The following is a 9,271-nucleotide window of genomic DNA, read 5'->3' as shown; positions in this document are numbered from 1 at the left end:
ATATTGGAAACATAAAAGAAGATATTCAGTAACATATAAAAAATATCAGAATCAGTTTACCCTCACCCCTACTATTTAATTACAGTAAAATATTTGATACTGGCCAAGGTAGTCTTAAGGAGTTCCCCTGAGCTTGCCTAAATTTTAGCCAGGTTTCTTTCTGACCTCCTTTTTCATTTAAGTTAGAAAACTTGCAATTTTAAATTCTTTCTCTGCCTCTTTGAGATGTAAATCTTCTACAACCCAGGAATGCATTTCTTAAGGATCTGGGAACAATCCCTTGGAAGCATAATAACCAAAAAAAAAAAAAAAATAGTGCCCCTGTCTTCCATTCTCTGTGGGAACGTAGGAGCCTAACGTAATAGGCACCAATCAGCAAACACAGATGTCCTAATCACATGTGACCCCTAATATCTTCCGGTACTTAAAAACACTTCTGCCTTTTGTTTCAATGGAGTTAAGCTCAATATATTTCTGCTATTGCAATTGTCTCTTTCCATACTGCAATAATCTTGAACAAAGTCTTCTTTGGTTTTTTAACTAGTCTGTTGCAATTTTCTTTTATAATACAAATCACTAATAAAGCACTTAGGAAGTCAGTGCTTAGAACTTAGAACTAAGGCATAGTTCTAAGTGCCTTTGTATGTTAATTAATTTAAATTCAAGGAAACCCTATGAAATAGGCACTGTTATCATTATCCCCATTTAACCTCATCACACAAAGGTGAAATAACTTTCTGGGGGACAGTAGGAAGAAAACAAGACTTATTCAGTCTTTCACTTAATCTTAGCTCTCAGAGACTCTCAGTCCTAAAAATCCAGTCATTCTTTTCTCTTTCAACTAATGCCATCATCAATTTTTGCAGATTTTGTCATTCATTCACTTGGTCAGTATACATGTATTGACTTCTACTGTGTACCAGTGCTAGGGATAAAATATCAGATAAGACAGACATGACTGCTTATATCATTGAACTTAGTCAGTGAGGACGTGGACAATAAGCAGGCAATTTGAATGCCCTTTTGATAGAGGCAGTAAATGCTGCTCTGCAGCATACAGTCTAGACATCAATGCAGACTTGGTGAGACTGGGAGCGACTCCTACACAGAGAATTAAGTCAAAGAAGGATGAGATGGGGGTGAGTGTTGTAGGATGAGAAAATATCATATTCAAAGAAAATATCACATTCAGTGCCTAGAGGCAAGAGAGAGCAAGAAGCATACAGGAAATTAAAACAATAACATATGACTAAAACAAAGACTACATGTGCTAAGAGCTGGGGATGGGAGTGAAAGAGAGAGTAAGGCTGTAATGGTAAGTGAAGATACTTTTATGACAAAATGTAAGGTCGTATTAGGAACTTTGGACTTGAGCATCAGAGCAATAGGGAGCAATTTGAAGAATTTTATGCAAGAAGTCAAGATCACATTTGTGAGTTTTGAATATTCGCTCTGTGAAAGTATAGACAATAAAATTTTTAAAAATATATAAATTATATTCAATAAAATTTAGATACAGATTGCATGATAGCTAAATTCTATCTTTTATTTAAGAAAATAATTTTAAATAGAAAAAGTTTATTTTAAATGAATCTCTTAAAATTTTATTTTACACATTGGCTGCACCTTTGTAAATAACATTAGACTTAAGATTACAAAGCCATCTTTGTTAAATAATGCCCAGAAAAATGTGCATCTAGTTACTGGCTCAAATTATTCCTAATGTACACAGTTGCCTATTTTCCATTTGCAATTCAGGTAGTTAATGCTACAATGAGCTCCAAGCAGGTGTGTACATTTTTATAGTACTCTTTCAAAGCAAGGACCTTTGACAAACGAAGTGTTCTGTTCATGTTAAAATGGTACATAACGTGAAATGTTTTACATTTTGAGATAATTTCCCATTTGCTTCTAATTATCTTGCTGTTGAATAAGCACTGTTCTTTTACAGTGTTTTTTTCATAGATATAGTGTAGTTACTTTGGAGCTAGTCAATTTAAATATGCTTATCAAAAAATGTCTTAAAACACCTTTAACATTCTAAATGGTTTCCATTCGGCTATACCCCAACTAGAATTGAAATAGGAAAAAAAAAAAGGTTGAAGTTTTAATATTCGTTTGTGTTTTATTAGATTGCAGTGTGCCTAATCCTTTTTATGCTAGATTTCAATTGATGTAAATAAAATTGGCTGTAAATAAAATTGGCTGACACAGTGCTGAGCGGAAGGGTTGGGAATGAAAGCTCTGATGCCAAATCAACTATAATATTGTAAATCAGCATTAATTGATGCCAGCTGTGTGGTCTGTGTGCTACTTTGTATTATGGGTGAAGAAAGGTGTGGTTACTGTTATTTTAATTTGGAAACTGGAACCCGTTGCCAGTTACTAGGTGTGTGCTTAGTGTTTATTGTACAGAGAAAAGACTTAAGTGGTTCAAGTGGTACAGTGTAATTTGGATTATTAGTGTGAGATGTTTTAGTTCTTTCATAATCACATAGAAGCAAATAACAGACCTGCTATCTAGTTTTATAGCTAACTTTAGGAATATATTATAGATCTCCTTGAAGATGTCATTTATTAATCTTTTATTGCATTTGATCTAAACTGTTCTTAAAAGTCCAAGTACATCGCTGCTTCTTCCCTAGCCCTTATTTCTGAAGATTAACTAGTATAATTATAATTAAACTCATTCCAATTCAAATTGGCATAAATCTGGGCTGACCACAAAATTGTTTCTTAAAATGCACACATACACACAATACACTCATGTGTGTACCCACAATATACATATGTAATATTCACATGCACTTGATACCCATACATATGCACATAGCATGCACACATTCACACCTAACCCAAGAGAATTTCTGAATTAGTTAAAAAATATTATAGTGGCTGTGAAAGTTATTTGATTACATATTTAAACAAATTTTTTTAAAATTTTATTATTTTTTACCGGTACGTGGGCCTCTCACTGTTGTGGCCTCTCCCGTCGCGGGGCACAGGCTCCGGATGCGCAGGCTCAGCAGCCATGGCTCACGCGCCCAGCTGCTCCGAGGCATGTGGGATCTTCCCGGACCGGGACACGAACCCGCGTCCCCTGCATCGGCAGGCGGACTCTCAACCACTGGGCCACCAGGGAAGCACTAAACAGATTTTTAATTGTTGAGTTTGATCTACTTGCAGAGAAATGACAGTTCTAAATTTTCCATTGCCTGTAACATGGGTTTATCCCTGATAGTCTGACTCTGTTAATCTATTTGTTGGTTTAAACAAAGAAAACAGGTCACACAGTTATATGACCATTATTTGCATTGCATTGAGAACCACTTTTATATGATAAATCTATACCTGAACTGATTTAAACATATTGTCCAGTATAGATCTAATACTGCAATAATAATGGATTCACCATTTAGTTGAGCATCTACTTGAAATCGTTTGATAAGTAATCATGTTTAAGGGAGAAATACTCATCGTATGGTGAATAAGCTGTCAGGGAGGAAGAAATTTTCCCCTACTCTCCTAGATTCTTAAGACTGGTCTAAGAATTAAATTGAAATAGACAGATTAACAGGAAGAAATCAAACTAAAGTTTAATAACATGTATTCATGGGACAGACAGGAAAACTGAGTAACAATGAAATGGTTGAAACCATCACTTTAAATATTATAGATATAGTATTTAAAGACAAAGGATAATGTTGGAGGTAGTGGTTTGGAACTTCAAAGGGGATGAAGGCAATACACATGAAGATGGAAAAGCAAACGTTTGGTAAACAAATGTTTGCTGGTCCATGCAGAGAGGAATTTTAGCAAGCAGGCTTTTCTAGGTTCCTTCCTGTCTACAGACCTAGTTCATACTACAGCTATCTATGGTGACAGCTCTATTCCTGGAAAAGGTCCTCTATCTAAATTCTTTTAGGCAGTTAGAGAGGATGTCAAAGATTCTTCCTTTTGGGCCTTGATTGTCTTCAGCTAAAAATAGTCTACATGCCAAAGAGACATATTTTGGGGTGGCAAATTTTGCCCCCCTACAAAACAAATTAATATTGAACCTTAAGTTTTTGGACTTGTGGCTATTAAATGATGCCACTCTCTTCATTTTTTTGGCTTATAAATACAAATTAAATCTGCTCTGAGCATCTGAGATATTGGTGGAAAATAAAAAAAGAACAAAGAGATTTAGTTCCCAATTAGAAACCTGAAATTGGGTTTGATATTCAGGGATCTCTCCTGTTCCTTTCTAATTCCAATTTAGAGTGCAAGTATCAGAAAAGATGGAGGCCATTATGTGATTACATAAAGTATTATCATTGATTATTTGAACTTGTCTTCTCACCAATTTTTACTTTATAGCCAATTTGTTATCAGTAGTGTTTAAATGGTGAAAGATTTTATTTAATAATCAAAATTATCTGTCTGCTACAACACAAAGAGTGAATCCTAATGTAAGTCATGGGCTTAATTTAATAATAGTGTATCAATATTGACTCATTGATTATAACAAATGTACCACACTAATGCAAAACGTTAATAATAGGGGAAATCATGTGTGGGACGGGGAGACAGCTGATACACAGGGAACGCTTTGTACTTAACTGCTCAATTTTATAAATCTTAAAACACTCTAAAAAATAAAATTTCTTAAATTAAAAAAAAATTAGAAATTCATGAAAATGAAGGGCAATTTTTTTTTTTCTGTTGTGCCTCCCCTCCCCGTTACCTGTCTGGTACCTATTTATTTTCAGAGGGACTTAAATTAACTAGTTGTTAAAATCTGAAGATGTTTTGGGTTACAAATAATTGGTTTCAAAGTGCCTATTTAAGGTACCCAAAAGCAGAAAGACATTTTGGTATCTGTATTCTAAACTTTTAGCACATTAAAAAAATTCCTTTAAATAGTCATGTGTCTCTGATATGATTATTTCATAAAAAGATGATTATTCCCCAAGGAAAAGCTTATCATATATAATTATTTTTAATTGAAAATGTTATAGCATTGTGATTTCTACTATTATACCAGATGGCCCTGCTTTTCAGACATAAAATTTTAAGATTCAAAGTAACATGAAATATGAAAGTTTGTACAGGATTTGTGGGGAAATTTAAAAAATTCTCTCCTATTCATAGGTAGAATGAATGAAATATTAATTACCAAGCCTACTTTTCCAAACTATCCAACTTTTCTCTCTTTTTACACTTTTCAAGGTAAAGGAGATTTAGCTATTTTTCAATCCAAATAATTCCATCTGTAAATCTTTAACATAATTCAGATAAGAAAACATGTAACTCATATTTCCAGTGCAAAGGTTTTGCCTGTCAATTTACATTAAAACATTTTTCAGTACTATGATCTGTAGGATGAATTTGGTTTTGAAATAACATTGATGTGGTTATCTTTATACTCTTTGTTATTTCAATTGAAATGCAAAATACTAAAATGGTTTGTTTCAAATGTTAGATCTTATAAAGAGATTCATTTGCATTTCAATGTAACCATAAAAAGAAAGAGAGATAGATATTGGGAGGAAGAAAGATAGAATGTAGAAACTATGTATGGTTGCCGTCTTATGTCATCTTTTTAAATAAATTCATGATTTCACTGAACTTTTTTTCTTATATTATTGAATTGCTCCACATGACAATAAGCTTAAGGCAAAAAAAACCTCCAAAAAACAAAACAAAACAAAAATCCCTTCTTTCCTTTTGATTAACTTTTAGAGTTTTGCTAAAGAAAACAATTATTCTGTTAAAATGGTAAGGAAGACTATTCAGGACTACCATAGTAGTGGAGAAAGACTGGTTCAACTTTGAATCCAGAAAAGAACAAGTGAAAATTTGTAGCTAAGGAATAGGCTGGGGATTTGGTGGGTGGAAAAGTACTAAGAAGGTATAACAAAGGCAGGGTGGATTCTTGCTAAACAGACCTTACAGAATTCTTGCTGAAGGCAGGTGAGGGTGATCAGATGTCAAGGTAACGGATTCTCTCCAAAGCAACTTAGCAGGATTCCTGTTAAAACTGGTCTGTGCAAAGCTGGCAAAGAAGGTGCAGGAAATGTCTTGTCAGTCTTCAGGTGTGATGACAATGTTGATGACCAATTTAAAATACTCACAGAAAATATGAATCTTTTGCTTTTCTCCACAGCTAAAGATAAGCCAAACAATTTATTTCCCCAGAAAAGTCTTATTGCCTTTTGCTATATATCTTAATTGAAAATGAAAGACACTTGTATTTAGTTCTGTGGTGAAAGAACATTGTTAAAACTTTGAGTTTCTTACTGCTCTTCCATATTGATATTACAGAGGCAAACAATCATTTAGATATAATTTTTTTCCAAAGGCTTTAAAAATAGGCCAGCTGTAAAGTCAAGCACATTTTATATCAGATTACTCTACTCCATTTGAACAGAATGGCTGATTGTTAACCTCTGTCAAATTTGAATTAATCACGTTCGCATTTCCACTTCCATTACTATCTCTGCTGAAAGTTAAAATGTTTAAGTTTATTGTTTAAAAGAATCTATTTAGAATCCAAGTTGATTATTTAATAACCTCAGGTGAAACTTGAAGTATGAATCAAGCATAATGTGAATGAGTACCCGATCCAAAGTTATATGACATTTAAGATACATATAGTATATATGAATATATATATCATTTTTTTCAATGAAAACAAAAGTAATACAATAGTTAAATGAAGAAAATTACTGACTCAATAAATATAGGTAGGGAAGGCTCGCAGCTGCGTGCAGTTCCTCCAGCCTGAGGACAACGGTTGCCTGGGGCCAGGAAAGCACGGTGTCCAATCTGAGCTTCTAGCTCCAGGTGGGCATCCTCACAGCCTTGTCTCTCAGGGCCCGGCTAAGGCCTGGGTTAGAGCTTTGTGGAAGGTCTCTGAGGTGGGGGGAGCTAGGTGGGTGTAAAGGATGTAGATTGCTGTGTGGATGTGGCACAGGTGGTGCAGTCACCCCACTTCTGTGTTGTGCAAAGACTGAAGAGTATGCCAACAGACCTCCACTGTGGCTGCTCAAGAAAGAATCCCAGGAGCCCCCAGTGAATTTACAGACTAGTGAAAGTAATGGCCATTTATTGAGCGCCCAAGAATCAGATGCCACCAAGAGGCAGCACAAACTTGTGATCTCACTCTTGGTGCCTGTACAGCTGCAGTCATTCTGTCATTTCCTAAGATCCTGGATTGACAAATCGATGTGTGGATAAGCTTTTGACCTGACATTTGAACAGAATATCGTTCTTTCCCCCAAACATTATCAATCATGAGGTTGAAAGATAATTAATATCAGCAAAATCAATTCATCCACTTTTAAAAGCAGTAGGCTGAGAACAAGTGAAAAATTCAGGCTGTAGAAAATCTGTGTGGCTGACAGTGTTTTGGTGCTCTGGCCGGTTGTCAGGACTACTTCTCTGAGGTGGGACAGCCGAGTGCAGGACATTGCTCCATCAGAGACCTCCCAGCTCCACCTAATATCAAACAGCAAAACTCTCCCAGAGACCTCATCTTAATGCTAAGACCCAGCTCCACTCATGACCAGCAAGCTCCAGTGCTGGACACCCTATGGCAAACAACTAGCAAGACAGGAATACAACCCTACCCATTAGCAGAGAGGCTGCCTAAAATCATAATAAGGTCACAGACACCCCAAAGCATGCCACCAGACGTGGTCCTGCCCACCAGAAAGACAAGGTCCAGCCTCATCCACCAGAACACAGGAATCAGTCCCCTCCACCAGGAAGCCTATACAAGCCACTGAACCAACATTAGCCACTGGAGGCAGACACCAAAAACAACGAAAACTATGAACCTGCAGCCAGTGAAAAGGAGACCAAAAGCACAGTAGGTTAATCAAAATGAAAAAACACAGAGTTACACAGTGGATGAAGGAGCAAGGTAAAAACTCACCAGACCAAACAAATGAAGAGGAAATAGGCAGTTAATCTGAAAAAGGATTCAGAGAAACGATGGTAAAAATAATCCAAAATATTGGAAATAGAATGGAGAAAATAGAAGAAATGTTTAACAAAGACCTAGAAGAACTAAAGAACAAGCAAACAATGATGAACAACACAATAAATGAAATTAAAAATTCTCCAGAAGGAATCAGTAGCAGAAAAACTGAGGCAGAAGAACGGATAAGTGAACTGGAAGATATAATAGTGGAAATAAGTAATGCAGAGCATAATAAAAAAAAAAGAATGAAAGAATTTAGGACAGTTTCAGAGACTTCTGGGACAACATTAAACACACCAACATTGTAATTATATGGGTTCCAGAAGAAGAAGAATAAAAGGAAGGGACTGAGAAAATATTTGAAGAGATTATAGTTGAAAACTTCCCTAATATGGGAAAAGAAATAGTTAATCAAGTCCAGGAAGCACAAAGAGTCCCATACAGGATAAATCTAAGGAGAAACACACCAAGACATGTATTAACAAACTATCAAAAATTAAATACAAAGAAAAATTATTAAAAGCAGCAAGAGGAAAAGCAACAAATAACATACAAGGGAATCCCCATAAGGTTAACAGCTGCTCTTTCAGCAGAAACTCTGCAAGAGAGATGGGAGTGGAAGGACATATTTAAAGTGATGAAAGGGAAAATCCTACAACCAAGATTACTCTATCCAGCAAGGATCTCATTCAGATTTAATCGAGAAATTAAAACCTTTACAGACAAGAAAAAGCTGTACTACATACTAGTAACAGCCCTATCAAAGTAACTCTTTTGTCAGACATATTTCTCATGTTTATGTTTGAGGAGGGATGCCTGCTGTTATAATGGGTAGTGAGACATGTCATATACAGAGGGCTAGCGTTAGTGAGAGGAAGTTTTTTCAGAGTAGATGCATTAGTTGGTCGTATCGAAATCGGGGGTAAGATGCTCGAATTCATAGGAAGGATATTGTTAATAGTAAGGATTTGACGATTAGGTTTATTGTGCATAGTTCTGGCATGTGAGGATTATGGAATGCACCTAGGAATAAGATAGTTGTGAATATATTTATTATGATAATATTAGCATATTCTGCTAGGAAGAAGAGGGTGAAGGGACCTGCTGCATATTCTACATTAAAGCCAGATATGAGTTCTGATTCTCCTTCTGTAAGGTCGAAGGGGGCTCGGTATTTTCTGCTAAGGTAGAAATAAATCATATTATGGCTAATGGTCATGAGGGGAAGAGTAATCATAATTTTTCTTGTGTAGTGTTTAATGTGGATAGGGTGAAGGAGCCGTTTATCAGGAGTACTGATAG

Source organism: Neophocaena asiaeorientalis, unplaced genomic scaffold, assembly GCF_003031525.2.
Source record: "Neophocaena asiaeorientalis asiaeorientalis breed wild unplaced genomic scaffold, Neophocaena_asiaeorientalis_V1.1 scaffold414, whole genome shotgun sequence".
Lineage (NCBI taxonomy): Eukaryota > Metazoa > Chordata > Mammalia > Artiodactyla > Phocoenidae > Neophocaena > Neophocaena asiaeorientalis.
This window is presented reverse-complemented; position numbering follows the sequence as displayed.